Genomic DNA, 15733 nt, shown 5'->3' with positions numbered 1-15733 from the left:
GTATAGGAGGAGTTTGTCTCTCTGCTGCTTGAAGTTTGAAGAGAGCAGACGTGTTTTTCTGTAATGCTGCAAAGACAGAAATAAAGGCATGTAAATACGTTTCTGTCCATCTCTTTCCCCTGCCTGGGGGGGGGGGAGAGTGGTGTGTTCTTCTCACGCTGAGGAGGATCGCCGATTGCGACCTAGCCTGTATCCTGCCAGGAAATGCAGACAGGGAGGTCAACCGGAGATTATCAAGCCGGGTGCCTGGAGAATGGCCAGTTTCTCCTGATAAGGCTTGAAAATCCCAACAGTCCGTTCCACCATTGAACAGCTCTTACCTGCAGAAAGTTCTTCCTAACAATTTAGTCATATGAAATCATTGGTTTGGGTCCTCCCCTTTGGAGCAGCAGAAAGCAAGCTTGTGGCAAATGAGAGCATTTGGGGTCTTTGAAGCAGCCTATCCTATCTCCTTTGTCAATGGAGCTTTCTCGGCAGGGATACTGGAGTGGCTTGCCGGTTCCTGCTTCAGGTGGATCACGTTTGGTCAAAACTCTCCACTATACTGAAGGAAATTCCTCCATTCTGAAGAAAATCAGCCCTGAGTGCTCACTGGAAGGACAGATCCTGAAGCTGAGGCTCCAAGACTTTGGCCACCTCATGAGAAGAGAAGACTCCCTGGAGAAGACCCTGTTGGGAAAGATGGAGGGCACAAGGAGAAGGGGACGACAGAGGACGAGATGGTGGGACAGTGTTCTCGAAGCTACCAGCATGAGTTTGACCAAACTGTGGGAGGCAGTGGAAGACAGGAGTGTCTGGCGTGCTCTGGTCCAGGGGGTCATGAAGAGGCGGACACGACTAAACGACTAAACAAGGACAACAACATCCTATCTCCTCTCAGTCTCCTCTTCTCCAGGCTAAACATACCCAGCTCCTTCAACCGTTCTTCATCAGGCTTGGTTTCCAGGCCCTTGGTCATCTTGGTTGCCCTCCTCTGCACACCTTCCAGCTTGTGTGTATATATATATATATATTTGCTTTCGTAGATTTTCACGGGTACAGGAATGCAGGTTTTGTTGTCTTCGGGTGTCTTCCCGTGTAAGAGTTGGGGTGTCTAGGCGACGTTTCGACGAGGTCTCACTCGTCATCTTCAGGCTGGTGCTTTCGGCTTCTTGTTACTGGAACAGAGCAGGATCTCAGTGTTTGAGTTCCTATAAATACTGTTGAGGGGGTGTGGTGTATAGCCTCCAACGTTCTGGGCAGAGAGGAAGTTCCCAGGTTAGTGTGCCTTTTCTTCTTTTGTTCATTAATTACTTGAGGGATATCTTGAGAGATTTCTTGAGTGATATTCTGAGTACCATTTAGGAGGGTCATTAGGTGTGGATTAGTTGCTAAAGCTTTCGTGTCTTGACCTCTTGAGCTTGTGAAGAGTTTTTCTGAGAAGATGGCTGTACTGCACTTAGTTGTGCTCTGGCTTGGCTTCGTGTATAGGGGCGAGCTGTGGTTTTGTGCCCTGTGCCAGCCAGATCTGTGTAGGGATTGCAGGGGGGTGCAGCATCCGGAGGTGCCACTATGGTTTGGCTACTGGATGGTGTCTGTAATTTATCTGTGGAGAGGGTCTGGGTTTGGGTCTGGTGTGGTTGATTGGAGATGGCGTTCTGTGTGCCTCTGGTTCTGGTGTCGGTTTTTGTGGGGAGGGCTAATTTCCAGATGTCTGGCAGGCGGGACGTGTCGTCACGCTTGTTCATGTTGTGAGGGTGTTTCTCTATTTCGATGGCTTCCATGATTATTCTCTTGTGGTGATGTTCCATGTTAAAGAGCAATTTGGAATCTGCAAAATTAATTTCGTGTCCTGTTTCTTTCATGTGTTGGTAAAGAGAGGAAGTTTTTTCTTCTTTTTTGACGGCATTCTTGTGTTCTGCGATACGTGCATTTATTCGTCTGTTTGTTTGTCCAATGTACGTGGCTGGGCAGACTTTGCAGGGTATTTCATAGACCCCTTGGTTTTCTAACTGGATTTTATCTTTGGGGTTTCTGAGGATATTGGCTATTTTTTGGTTGGTGCAAAAGGCTGTTTTGATATTGTGTTTATGGAGGATTTTGCTAATTTTATCTGTAGTGCCCTTGATATAAGGAAGGAGGGCACTGAGATCCTGCTCTGTTCCAGTAACAAGAAGCCGAAAGCACCAGCCTGAAGATGACGAGTGAGACCTCGTCGAAACGTCGCCTAGACACCCCAACTCTTACACGGGAAGACACCCGAAGACAACAAAACCTGCATATATATATATATATATATATATATATATATATATATATATATATATATATATATATATATTCCATATATGCTCCAAAAATAATACATGCCGTGTTTGTTTCAAAGTCCTTCATAAGTTCTCATTTTCTACTGCCTTGTTTTGGAGGGTACTTTTCAGTTCCAGTTATCTGAAAGTTTTCAGGGGCTTAATTTATTTCCTTATGGTTTTAATCCTACCCCTGAGGCTGATGGTGGATAATACAATTTATCCTTGATTAGCTCCACTTCTTTGTCACAATAATTATGTGAGGCGAGTTGTTCCTGTTCCCTTTTTACGGGTGCAGAATCTGTCCTCAGAGGACCATCTGCGGAAGGAGCAGGAGGCATGAACTGGCATTTTCTAGGTCAACATCACATCCCCCTGAAAGTTATGGGACACCGTTTCGTGCTTGGGAAGAATCATGTTCTTTCAGAAAGAATTTTATTGAGAATGTGCCTTTTTTACATTTTCCTCGCAACACAAGGCTTAATAATACACTTGCACAGCTTCCCTCTAATGTTCTGCAGGGGAGGGTTTCTCCACGCGGCCGTGAAGGCCCATTGTGGGTCCACACACCAACCCGTAGCTGCTGTGCCGAAAGTAGAGGCGATGGAATTAATTTCCGGCTAATTGGAAGGTCTAGCACAGGAGTGAGTAATGCTCTACCCACACTGCAAATTTCAGGGGAGAAAATGATGCTTTTCTCTGTGGGAATTGTAGCTGCGACAAAGCCAATCGCTAGGAAAAGTGGGGGCTCCTTGACTGTTACAGCGCATGAATTAGCCCCTGCAAAGATTAAGTAAGGCCCTGAGCAATAAATCTGGATGCTCTAACAGGACGGCAGTCCTCCCCATTTCAAAAAAGTATTTCTGGACGTGATGACAATGGCCATACTCTGTAGGTCGGGGGAAATTCCCCACGTTGTGGGTTTATGTTGCAGTTCCTGTTTCCAAGGGGAGTTTGAGAAGAGCCAGAAATAACTGAGAGGGGATGAATTAATTCTTCTGCTTCCAAGGTTTCATAGAATTGTAGAATTGTCGAGGTGGAAGGGACCCCGAGGGTCATCCAGTCCAACCCTCTGCATAGCAGGAACCTCAGCTGAAGAGTTCCTGACAGGTGGCCATCCTACCTGTGGGGGAAGAAAAAAACTCCAATGGAGGAGAGTCCACCACCTTTTGAGGTCACAGAGTCACAGAATCCTAGAACTGTAGAGTGGGAAGGGACCCAGAGGGCATCTAGTCCAACTCCCTGTGTTTCAGGAATCATAGCTAAAAGTCTCCTGGCAGATGACCATCTAACCTCTGTGTTCAGAAGCCTTCAAGGAAGGCGTGTCCACCACCTTCCAAGATGGGACAGCTGGAAGCAATGATCTGGCCTAGCTCCTGTCTTCCACTGCCTCCCGCAGTTTGGTCAAACTCATGTTGGTAGCTTCGAGAACACTGTCCCACCATCTCATGCTCTGTCATCTGCTTCTCCTTGTGCCCTCCATCTTTCCCAACATCAGGGTCTTTTCCAGGGAGTCTTCTCTTCTCATGAGGTGGCCAAAGCATTGGAGCCTCAGCTTCAGGATCAGTGAGCACTCAGGGCTGATTTCTTTCAGAATGGATCGCTTTGATCTTCTTGCAGTCCATGGGACTCTCAAGAGTCTCCTCCAGACCATAATCCAAAAGCATCAATTCTTCGGCGATCAGCCTTCTTTATGGTCCAGCTTTCACTTCCATACATCACTACTGGGAAAACCATAGCTTGAACTATATATGGACCTTTGTTGGCCAGGTGATGTCCCTGCTTTTTAAGATGCTGTCTAGGTTTGTCTTATAGAATCATAGAATCATAGAGTTGGAAGAGACCACAAGGGCCATCGAGTCCAACCCCCTGCCAAGCAGGAAACACCATCAGAGCACTCCTGACATATGGTTGTCAAGCCTCTGCTTAAAGACCTCCAAAGTAGGAGACTCCACCACACTCCTTGGCAGCAAATTCCACTGTCAAACAGCTCTTACTGTCAGGAAGTTCTTCCTAATGTTTAGGTGGAATCTTCTTTCTTGTAGTTTGGATCCATTGCTCCGTGTCCGCTTCTCTGGAGCAGCAGAAAACAACCTTTCTCCCTCCTCTAGGTGACATCCTTTTATATATTTGAACATGGCTATCATATCACCCCTTAACCTCCTCTTCTCCAGGCTAAACATGCCCAGCTCCCTTAGCCGTTCCTCATAAGGCATCGTTTCCAGGCCTTGGACCATTTTGGTTGCCCTCCTCTGGACACGTTCCAGTTTGTCAGTGTCCTCCTTGAACTGTGGTACTCTTCATAGTGTGGGCCTAAACTGAAAGCTCTCTCTTTGAACTCTGCCTGGTAATGCATCACTGAATAAATTCTGACCAGTTGGGAACTGGGTGTGAGGCTCCATACTGGAACCATCAAGGAGAACTTCTCCTACAGACCCTGCAGAGCAATTGACAGTCACTGTGGACAATACTGAGCTATGTATGTTCAGGAAAATCCAGCTTCCTATAGCCTTACGTGCCTAAGAAGACCTCTTTATGGGTTTACTGCAAGCAAAGGGTATATAAATCTTGTGAAATAAAATAAAACAAGCCATTGGTAGCTGGGCTCTTAATCATCTCCCAGCTCTGTGACTCCTTCTTCTGTTGGACCACGGACCTTCCCAGCCGTACATCTAAATATATATATATCGGCAAAGCCCTTTCCTCTTAATTCATCTTTTCCATCACCATTTTATAAACTGTCATCTTACAGCTTTTTCCATTTGCCTTTTCAGAAATTCCATTAAGAACAATATTAAATGCCTCCAATTTCACTGTATCAGTAACTAAGCAAAAAATGTTGTGGAATCTTAAGGTGCAGACTGTAAAATAAATGCGTTTTTAATGCTCCCCCTCATTATTTTGAAGATTCGCTCGCACGCCTCAACGTTTAGTACTTAAAAGAGGCTGCCTACCCATAAACTGCCATTTTATACCTTTGCTTATGGTGTACTTTGTGCTAGTCTATTTCAGATTATTTTATACCTGAGAAATCTAAATCATGTGGCATTTAGTTCTCTTTCTCCTGTTGCTTTTTCCTTCTCTCTCAAAAGACGTTTGCTGTCCAGAGAGTGGCCATGGCTCCATCAGTGGGTATCTCAGCAGCCTCCTGGCAGCTCTGGGGTGCCTGATATGATGAAGGCAGCCCCCAATTCCCTTCCTCCCAGCTCCCCATTTCAGCCAGGAGGGGCCAGGAAAATGTGAGCAGAATGTGTGGGGTGGATTGGGGCAGGGAGAAGGGAACCAGGGGAAAAGGGGTTGACAGTGGTTGGTGGATCCTTAGACCTGATGGAGGTCTACCTCCATCTTTTGCTAAGGTTGGGGAAAGTGTCAATGGGGGAATGTGTTCAATGCTTTCAGGAGGACAAAGATGTCTCCCCTACAGAGCCCATAATAATATTAATAATACTAGGAGACTCTGGAGAGTCCCATGGACTGCAAGAAGATCCAACCTCTCCATTCTGAAGGAAATCAGCCCTGAGTGCTCACTGGAAGGACAGATCCTGAAGCTGAGTTAGGATTCAAGACTTTGGCCACCTCATGAGAAGAGGAGACTCCCTGGAAAAGACCCTGATGTTGGGAAAGATGGAGGGCACAAGGAGAAGGGGACGACAGAGGACGATATGGTGGGACAGTGTTCTCGAAGCTACCAGCATGAGTTTGACCAAACTGCGGGAGGCAATGGAAGACAGAAGTGCCTGGTGTGCTCTGGTCCAGGGGGTCACAAAGAGGCGGACATGACTAAGCGACTAAACAACAACAACAACAAGTAATAATACCCTGTCCATCTGGCTGGGCTTCCCCAGCCACTCTGGGTGGCTTCCAGCAAAATAATAAAAATGTCAAACATTAACATTTACCTGTTCTATGTCGATGGGGGGTTTCTGTTAAACTCGTTGTCAATAGGCAGGGAGTTCCAAGGTGTTGAATGCTGCTGCAATTTCCCAGGGACAGTCCCGGAATCACAAAAGCCACCCCGGCCTCCCTCTTGATCCCAGAATGTCCCTATCCCCCCCCCCCCCCAGGGCTGCCATCCTCCAGGGGGAGGATGAGTCGGTGCTTGTCCTGAGCCCTGCTGACGGTTGTGGCAGCTGCGAGGGGGCACCCCATGGCCTCCCCACGGCTGCCCCTGCCAGCCTCCTTCCTACAGGAGAATCCCGGAATTAGCCAATCACGTGGGGCCCCTTGTGTAAATAATGGATATAAAGCAGACATTCTGGGGGAACTTCCATTCCTCCTCACCACTATGAGCGGAATAAAGAGCATGAAATCCACTCTCAACTCAGTATATTTCAGAGAGTGAGGAGGAGGAGGAGATCCTGTCTTTTCCACCAAGGCCCAGACTTGCTGGATGCACTGGCTTTGATGGGCAGGCAAGGGGCAGGTGTTCCGGAGGGGGGGGGGGAGACGGGGAAAGAAGGAAGGAGAAGCCCTTGCTAAAATATATTTAATGGTGTGTGCTTCCCTTTTTGTAAATCTACCAAAGAGCAGAGCAGAGCAGAGCAGAGCAGAGCAGAGCAGAACAAAACAAAACAAAACAAAACAAAACAAAACAAAACAAAACAAAACATTAGGAGGTTTTTTCAGGACAGTGGGGGGCATGTGTGCTGTGTCCCATTGGTGAAACTGTCTCTCATGTCTTGCTACTCTGCCGTTTCTATGGGGATATACGCTCGGCATTTATCACCCCTGTTATACAAAAATCTCCAAATGGGTCCGAACTCCAATGTTTAAAACTCCTGGTAGAGGACAAGGATCCAGAGATCACACTCAGGGTGGCCAAATTCTGTGTGACTGCCATAAAACCTAGGGAACAAGCTGTACTACCAAAATGATTGAGGTTTTAAGTGATAATTTTAGGTTATATTTTAGTGATCAAAAATTATTATTTTTTTAAAAAACTGCCACTATATTTGAATTGTCTCTGTTATATCCAATTGCAATTCAATGTATTCCTGTTGTGTTTTATGATTTTCCTGATATTGTAAGTGACCTGGAACTGGTCTGTGACCATAATAGTAAAATTCAAATTCATTGGTGAAGTGGTGATGGCACTCATCCTTCTTATGATAGGAAATGCTCAGGGGGACAGATGAAAGGAGGGTTCGAAGAGGGTCAGTTGGGGGGGTGAGAAATGTTCCTATTTACATATGAGGAACATCGCAGAGTATGCTGCTGAGTGAAAAGACAGAGTTCCTACAGATGTGGAACCTGCAGTTTGTGGCCTCTTTCGTGATGCCAGTTCTGCCCATCAAAGCCGTTGCAAGAGCACTTGTGGGGCAAAGCCGTCTCACACGAAAGAGGCCTGCCGCCCTTTTTAAATGTGCATGGGGGGGTTAATGGGTTGTTTTTATTTCGATTATGTATGTCGTGTTTTTATATTGTGGTTTTATGTTGCAACCACCCTCACACCAATGGGTGTAGGGTGGTACATAAATTTTAATAATAATAATAATAATAATAATAATTATTATTATTATTATTATTATTATTATTATTATTATTATTATTATTGCAGGATAAGCAGCATTTGGGAGGTTTCACTGAGTGGGCAGTAGCAGCCCCTTGGGGAGAAGCCCATTTCATGGCTGTTCAATTTGGGGGCTGATCTGGGGGGCTGGGGGGGACCCAGTTTTCCATGAATGCAGAGAAGCTGGGCGAGGTCACCTTCTGAACTGTCGTGTCCTCCAGCTGAACTCACCCACAGACATATTGCACAGGTCTGGGAGTCACAATGGCACCACCATTTCATTGAGAAGATGGCCAGCTGCCTCTGGGGCAAAAAGGAAGAAAGAGAGAGACTTCAGAAAGTCTGGTGGAAAGTGCCTTTATATTAATTTATATAATAAGGCGTCCCACACTTATCCTGAAGGCTTATTCTTCGTGCGTTATGATGGCAAAACGTTTAAGGGGCAGCAGTGAAACAGCGTGAAAATGCCCTCTAGGGAAGAGGAATTAGCATCAGAATATCCTCGCTAAAGCTCACCTCTGGATTGTAGAACACAGCAATAGCAAATCCGCTGCCTTTTAAAGCTGATTTCAATTCCTTCGCTCAGCCCAGCAAAGGAATCATTACCAGGAAGCTCAGCCGATTGGGAGAAGAATCAGAGGCCATTATTTTAAGGAGCATGATCTGACGTGACCCGCGCAGATGAAGACGTTCCTTTGCATTTCCAACTCTTCGTCACCAGAAAGAAAAAGAAGACATGGCTTTAAAAAAAATAAAAATCTACATGCAGAATTCTTATAAGAATTCTAAGGTCCCAAATAAAAAATAAACGTCCATAAATGTACAATGCAAACACATACATAGGTATATAAACCATGTGTCTGAAATGGTGTTGTTGTTTAGTCATTTAGTCGTGTCCGCCTCTTTGTGACCCCCTGGACCAGAGCACATCAGGCCTTCCTGTCTTCCACTGCCTCCCGCAGTTTGGTCAGACTCATGCTGGTAGCTTCGAGAACACTGTCCCACCATCTCGTCCTCTGTCGTCCCCTTCTCCTTGTGCCCTCCATCTTTCCTAACATCAGGGTCTTTTCCAGGGAGTCTGCTCTTCTCATGAGGTGGCCAAAGTCTTGGAGCCTCAGCTTCAGGATCTGTCCTTCCAGTGAGCACTCAGGGCTGATTTCCTTCAGAATGGAGAGGTTGGATCTTCTTGCAATCCATGGGACTCTCAAGAGTTCTCTCCAGCACCAGAATTCAAAAGCATAAATTCTTCGGTGATCAGCCTTCTTTATGGTCCAGCTCTCACTTCCATACATCACTACTGGGAAAACCATAGCTTGAACTATACGGACCTTTGTTGGCAAGGTGATGTCTCTGCTTTTTAAGATGCTGTCTAGGTTTGCCATTGCCTTTCTCCCAAGAAGCAGGCGTCTTTTAATCTCATGACTGCTGTCACCATCTGCAGTGATCATGGAGCTCAAGAAATTGGTACAGGAGAGCAATCCTGAAGTCATTTTGACTCTCCCACTTGACCTCAATATATTCCTCTGCAGTAAGGAAGAATAAAAAAATTCCTTCCAGTAGCACCTTAAAGACCAACTAAGTTAGTTCTTGGTATGAGCTTTCGTGTGCATGCACACTTCTTCAGATACACTGAAACAGAAGTTGCCAGATCCTTCTATATAGTGAGAAGGTGGGGAGGGGTGTTACTCAGAAGGGTGGTGGGAATGGGAGATAGGCAGATAGCTGAGAGAGCCTCTTGACGACTCTTAACGACTGTAATAGGTCTGTAATACTACAACGACTGTTGTAGTATTATTGTGGAAGTTAGACAACAGATCAACAGAGCCAGACTGATACCCAGAGAGAACTTGCTGCAAGACAGACCCAAAAAAGAAAATAACAGAACACCTCTAGTCATCACATACAGCTCCCAAGTTAAAACAGTACAACGCATCATCAGAGATCTACAACCTCTCCTGGACAATGACAGTTCTCTTTCTCAAGCTCTGGGAGGAAGACCTTTCATTGCCTACAGACAGCCACCCAATCTTAAACAACTCCTAACCCACAATAATACTACAACCAGACTTAACACAGACACTGGCACCAGAGCCTGCAATAAACCCAGATGCCAACTTTGCTGCCACATACACCCGGACAACACCATTACTGGCCCCAACAACATCACACATACCATCTCGGGACTATTTAATTGCTCATCGTCTAACATTGTGTATGCCATCAAATGCCAACAGTGTCCTTCAGCTCTCTATATTGGACAAACAGGCCAAACCTTACGCCAAAGAATAAACGGACATAAATCTGACATCAAGAATCACAGAACAGAGAAACCAGTAGGAGAACACTTCAATCTCCCAGGACATTCTATACAAGATCTCAAAGTAGCTGTTTTACTACAAAGGAATTTCAGAAATAGACTGGAAAGAGAAGCTGCTGAATTACAACTCATTACCAAACTTAAAACCATGAAAAGACCTGGGCTGAACAAAGACATTGGATTCTTATCTCACTATACATAACTAAACCATTTCTCACCTTCCCACCCCTTGCCTTTTCCTGTAAGACCTATTACAGTCGTTAAGAGTCGTCAAGAGGCTCTCTCAGCTATCTGCCTATCTCCCATTCCTACCACCCTTCTGAGTAACACCCCTCCCCACCTTCTCACTATATAGAAGGATCTGGCAACTTCTGTTTCAGTGTATCTGAAGAAGTGTGCATGCACACGAAAGCTCATACCAAGAACTAACTTAGTTGGTCTTTAAGGTGCTACTGGAAGGAATTTTTTTATTTTGACTATGGCAGACCAACACGGCTACCTATCTACTGCAGTAAGGAAGGAAATGGGAAAATCTTCCCTTTGTCTTTATGCTTACAAATCCTGTCTTAAGGGCATATTTGTGTATGAATAGGGTGAACCTGTGACCTGGATTCAGGAATTAAAATATTTACTATCTCAGAAGAATGGCCAGGCTGCCCAGGTAAATCAATCAGTGACCATTAACTTTTATCCTGGCAAACAGGATTTCTGCTGTAGAACACCTCCTTCTGTGATGCATGTATGATGTTTTGGGGGGTGGTCTTGAGCTACAGGGTGGGCAGTTTCAAAAGTCTATATAAGGGCTTGCGCACCAATGTTCTGGGTTCCTCCTCCCTCCTGCGTGTGGTGAGGACCCTGTTGCAGCAGTTTAATAAAAATCAGGCTTTGCTTCTCAATATTCTCTGGTTGGTCTTTGTTATTTTCTCCTACCAATAGGGAACCTACTTAAGGACTCTATAGGGGCTCTTGGACACCCCATCAGGGAAAAGGAGCAGTTTTTTTCTATAACACTGTCCTGGATCATTTCGGTTGGCCTTTTTGGAACCTTCTCCAAATTTGCAATATCCTTTCTGAGAGGAGGCGACCAGAATTGCGCACAGGGTTCCAAGGGCAGCTGCACCGTAGGCTCATAGAAGGGCATGATGATGTGGCCACACTAGGAGATGGTGCTAGGCTCCTTCCTGCTGAGCCGGGTCTGCTTGCAGAAGGGGTCAGGTTTAACCCCTTGCTTCACTGCAGAGAAGACAATACTGGATAAGAGGATGAACAATGATATTTTGAGGACTGCCTAGTACATGGGTAGGCAAACTAAGGCCTGGGGGCTGAATCCGGCCCAATCGCCTTCTTAATCCGGCCTGAGGACAGTCCGGGAATCAGTGTGTTCTTACATGAGTAGAATGTGTGCTTTTATTTTAATGCACCTCTGGGTTATTTGTGGGGCATAGGAATTTGTTCATATTTTTTTCCAAAATATAGTCCGGCCCTCACAAGGTCAACCGGCCTCCTGCTGAAAAAGTTTGCCCACCCCTGGACTAGAAAGTTCAAAGGGATCCAGTTCCTCCATGAGGTCTTCCAGGCTTCCAGGGCATTAAGAAGCAAGAAGCAGAGTCTGGTTCTTCCCATTCTGCAAAACTTGTGGCACCGACCCGTTTACTAAAACTGCTCCCTTTCCCCCAGATGTGCAGTGACTTGCTCTCCCCGCACTGAAACACAAGGTTCCCTCCCTGAAATGGCTTCTTTGGTGAACTATTATGGGGTACGTAGCTTAAGAGCCAGGAGATATAATTGGCTAATTCACACCTGCAGATAATTATGGTTCAGGCAGAGCTGCCTTTGTTGAGGAATTTAATAATGCGATAGTGAAGGAGTAAACAAAATTAGGATAATAAGCCAATTATCCCTTAACTCTGGACTACTTATTTACTGGGCCAGGACTGAGGAGATATTGGGGTGAGGGGGTTACAGGGGTCCAGTGCAAAAGTGCAGAGCCCCCAAGTGCCGGTTCCCCTCCCGTTATGCTAGAACTTGGGACTTGCTCAACAAAGCTGAGAAGCAGATGATTCAGGACATGCAAAAGGAAGGAATTCTTTTTCACATAATAATACATATAATCCAATAGCCCCAGTTTTACAGGGTGAGGCTTATGCAGTGATGATACAGGACAGAGCCTCCTCAGTGGTGGCGCCATAATCATGGAGCAATGTCACTGCCAACATTTTTGCCATTTTGACGCCAAGCAAACCCGTACTTCTCTGCTCAGGTTTTTTAATGAGGGACCATTTTTGTCTCTTCTTCCGTGTGTTATAGCTGTTTTTAGCTGTCTCTCTCTGCAGGAATAGAATCACAGAACCATAAAATGGTGCAGTCTGAAGCAGGGTTGCCCACTTGAATAAAATATTGTGGGGGCCCAGGTAAGCCCCGCCCTGCATAATCCATCACACCATTTGAATGGGAATGCCCATCAACTTTGAGAGGGCAGCCCCTCAAATATTTTAATGTGGAGACCAAAGACCCCACAACCACTAGGAATTGGCTCCTATGGTATGAAGCTACACCAAAGGGTGCCTAGTCCACCCTCCACAGCACAGGAATCATGGCTCAAGAATCCCCGACAGGTGGCCATCCAACCACTGCTTAAAAACCTCCAGTGAAAGGGAGTCCACCACCCTCTGAGGAGGTCCCTTCCATCGTCAAGCAGTTCTTGCCCTCAGAAAGTTCTTGCTAATGTTCAGTTTTAAGACAGCATCTTAAAAAGCAGAGACATCACCTTGCCGACAAAGGTCCGTATGGTTAAAACTATGGTTTTCCCAGTAGTGATGTATGGAAGTGAGAGCTGGACCATAAAGAAGGCTGATCGCCGAAGAATGGATGCTTTTGAATTCTGGTGCTGGAGGAGACTCTTGAGAGTCCCATGGACTGCAAGAAGATCAAACCTCTCCATTCTGAAGGAAATCAGCCCTGAGTGCTCACTGGAAGGACAGATCGTGAAGCTGAGGCTCCAAGACCTTGGCCACCTCATGAGAAGAGACGACTCCCTGGAAAAGACCCTGATGTTGGGAAAGATGGAGGGCACAAGGAGAAGGGGACGACAGAGGACGAGATGGTTGGACAGTGTTTTCGAAGCTATGAACATGAGTTTGACCAAACTGGGGAGGCAGTGGAAGACAGGAGTTCCTGGCGTGCTCTGGTCCAGGGGGTCACGAAGAGTCAGATACGACTGAACGACTAAACAACAACAATGTTCAGTTGGAATCTCCTTTCTTATCATTTGAATCCATTGGTTCTGCCCCCTGGAGAGCAGAAACAATCTTGCTCCATGTTCTGTGCAAAAGCCCATTAGACCCTGGAGGAGAGCTATCATACCTCCTCACAGTCTCCTTTTATCCAGGCTAAACACCCCCAACTCCTTCCTGGTTGGCATCGATTTGTCTTGGGAGACAATGTCATTTGAAGGTATTGATTTGAGTCCTACCCTTCAGAGCAGGAGAAATCAAACTTGCTCCATCTTCCATGTGACAGCCTGCAAGGTATTTGGCTATCCCGTCTCCTCTCCATCTCCTCTTTCCAGGCTAAACATACCCAGTTCTCTAAACTGTTCCTCGTAAGGCTTAATTTCCAGATCCTTGACCATCTTGGTTGCCCTCCTCTGTACACGTTCCAGCTTGTCAACATCCTTCTTAAATTGTGGTGCCCAAAATTGAACACAGGGCTCCAGGTCGGGGTCTGATCAAGGCAAATTAGAGCGGTACTATTCCTTCCTTTGATGACAAGAGAGAGATGATGAGGGTCAAGAAAACCCCTGGAACAATGCGTGGTGGGAGAAGATGGAGGACTGAGACCCCTGCATTGCAGAGGATTGAACCAGATGACCCTTTGGGTCTCTTACAGCTCTACTGTTCCATGATCCTATGCAGTGTCACAGGGAAGCCAAAATGCTTGGGGTGTTGGCACAATGCTGAATGCCTCCTCTGTACCACAGCAACAGCAACATGCAGGAAGCCATGGTTCAGGGCAAGCGGCCACGCCATGTCCTCCTCCACTCATGTGGGGCTGCCTTGCTCTTCATCTCCGCTGGGGGGTTATTTAAAGACATCTTTCAGGCCATCCCAAGGCTCTTTCTTGACAGTGTGCAAGTTGACCTCTTCCACAGAGGGCAGCAAACAGTATGCCATAGTCCCCTTTCAACAGAAGGGCTTGCGAGATGTGTGCGTCATCAGCCTGCGTTGGGGGGGGGGGAGAGAAGAGAGGGAGGGGAAAACATCCCCAAAAGATGAAGCACGGAAAGGAGCTGGTTCACAGCACCATTCCCCTTGTTCAGCAAAGCTGAAAGTAATTTCAGTGCCGATTCAGCAAACGGGAGGCCAGCGAGGCGTGAAAGGTTGTCCGTTTTGTCTTCTGGTATGTGCTGAATTGGCTTAGTCAAATGGAGAACGATTATGGCTCCATGTTTATTTGATGCTGGAGGGGTGTCGAGGGAGCCCGACTGCCTCCTGGGGAAACCCGCAGCCCCCCTCTCTGTGCTCCCCAGGGAAGACTCTCCTCGTGTACCTTGAGGTCCTCAGAAAAGTCCTGCTGCATCAGGCCAGTGAGTCCAGTGTCCTGATCTCACAGTGGTCAGCCAGATGCCTCTTGGGAAACCTGCAAGCAGGACTTTAGCACAAGCACAATGCTCCCCCCCTGTGGAGCAGCCTCTGCTTAAGAATCTCCAAGGAAGGAGAGTCCACCACCTTCCAGCAGAGTCTGTTCCACTGCTGAACAGCCAGTGGACTCGTAATCTGGTGAACTGGGTTCACTTCCCCGCTCCTCCACCTGCAGCTGCTGAGTGACCTTGGGCCAGTCACACTTCTTGAAGTCTCTCAGCCCCACTCACCTCACAGAGTGTCTGTTGTGGGGGAGGAAGGGAAAGGAGATTGCAAGCCACTTTGAGACTCCTAAAAGGGAGTGATAAAGCGGGATATCAGATCCAAACTCCTACTCCTCCTCCTCCTCCTCCTCCTCCTACTCTTCTTCTTCTTCTTCTTCTTCTTCTTCTTCTTCTTCTTCTTCTTCTTCTTCTTCTTCTTTTTCTTCTTCCTCCCATCAGAAAGTCCTTCCTGAAAATCCTGCCCTTTGGACAGAGGACAGACTCCCTCTGAACAAGTTACAGATAGGTAGCCGTGTTGGTCTGCCATAGTCAAAATAAAAAAATTCCTTCCAGTAGCACCTTAAAGACCAACTAAGTTAGTTCTTGGTATGAGCTTTCGTGTGCATGCACACGTGTATCTGAAGAAGTGTGCATGCACACGAAAGCTCATACCAAGAACTAACTTAGTTGGTCTTTAAGGTGCTACTGGAAGGAATTTTTTTATTTTCCCTCTGAACAAGATAGATTCTCCTTCCTTGGAGGTTTTAAGACAAATGATTGTTGGAAATTTGTTAGGGATTTTTTTTACCTGTGATTCCTGCTTTGCAGGGGTTGGACTAGAGGAGCTTTGGGGTCCCTTCCAACTCTACATATGATGCTGGGAGTTTTATGACTGTGAGTCTTAAATACGGCAGCAGCATATGATGCTCCTGATCTTGGTAAACAAAGTGTTATAAGAAAAAACCTGCTCCCTTTTCCATATAGAGTCCTTAAGAGTC

The 15733-nt window shown here is 46.4% G+C and overlaps 2 long non-coding RNA genes across 4 annotated transcripts in view; both read right to left on the bottom strand.

The window, feature by feature from the left end:
* Positions 1–15733, bottom strand: part of LOC308588249 — a 665218-nt gene that overhangs the window by 296560 nt on the left and 352925 nt on the right. The window lies entirely within an intron of this gene.
* LOC308588254 overlaps positions 1–15733 on the bottom strand; it is a 62591-nt gene that overhangs the window by 27429 nt on the left and 19429 nt on the right. The window contains exons 2-4 of one of the 3 annotated variants that reach the window (XR_014008610.1): positions 8311–8503; positions 8026–8097; positions 2316–3408 (exon numbers count right to left, since the gene is read on the bottom strand). This is a non-coding gene — a long non-coding RNA (uncharacterized lncRNA). Of the gene's footprint in view, positions 1–2315; positions 3409–7942; positions 8098–8310; positions 8504–15733 lie in introns of those variants that run through there. The other 2 variants (XR_014008609.1, XR_014008611.1) reach the window with 2 other exon arrangements.

The sequence above is a fragment of the Podarcis bocagei genome (genome assembly GCF_964188305.1).
Source record: "Podarcis bocagei genome assembly, chromosome: 1".
NCBI classification, from domain to species: Eukaryota; Metazoa; Chordata; class Lepidosauria; order Squamata; family Lacertidae; genus Podarcis; species Podarcis bocagei.
This window is presented reverse-complemented; position numbering and strand designations above follow the sequence as displayed.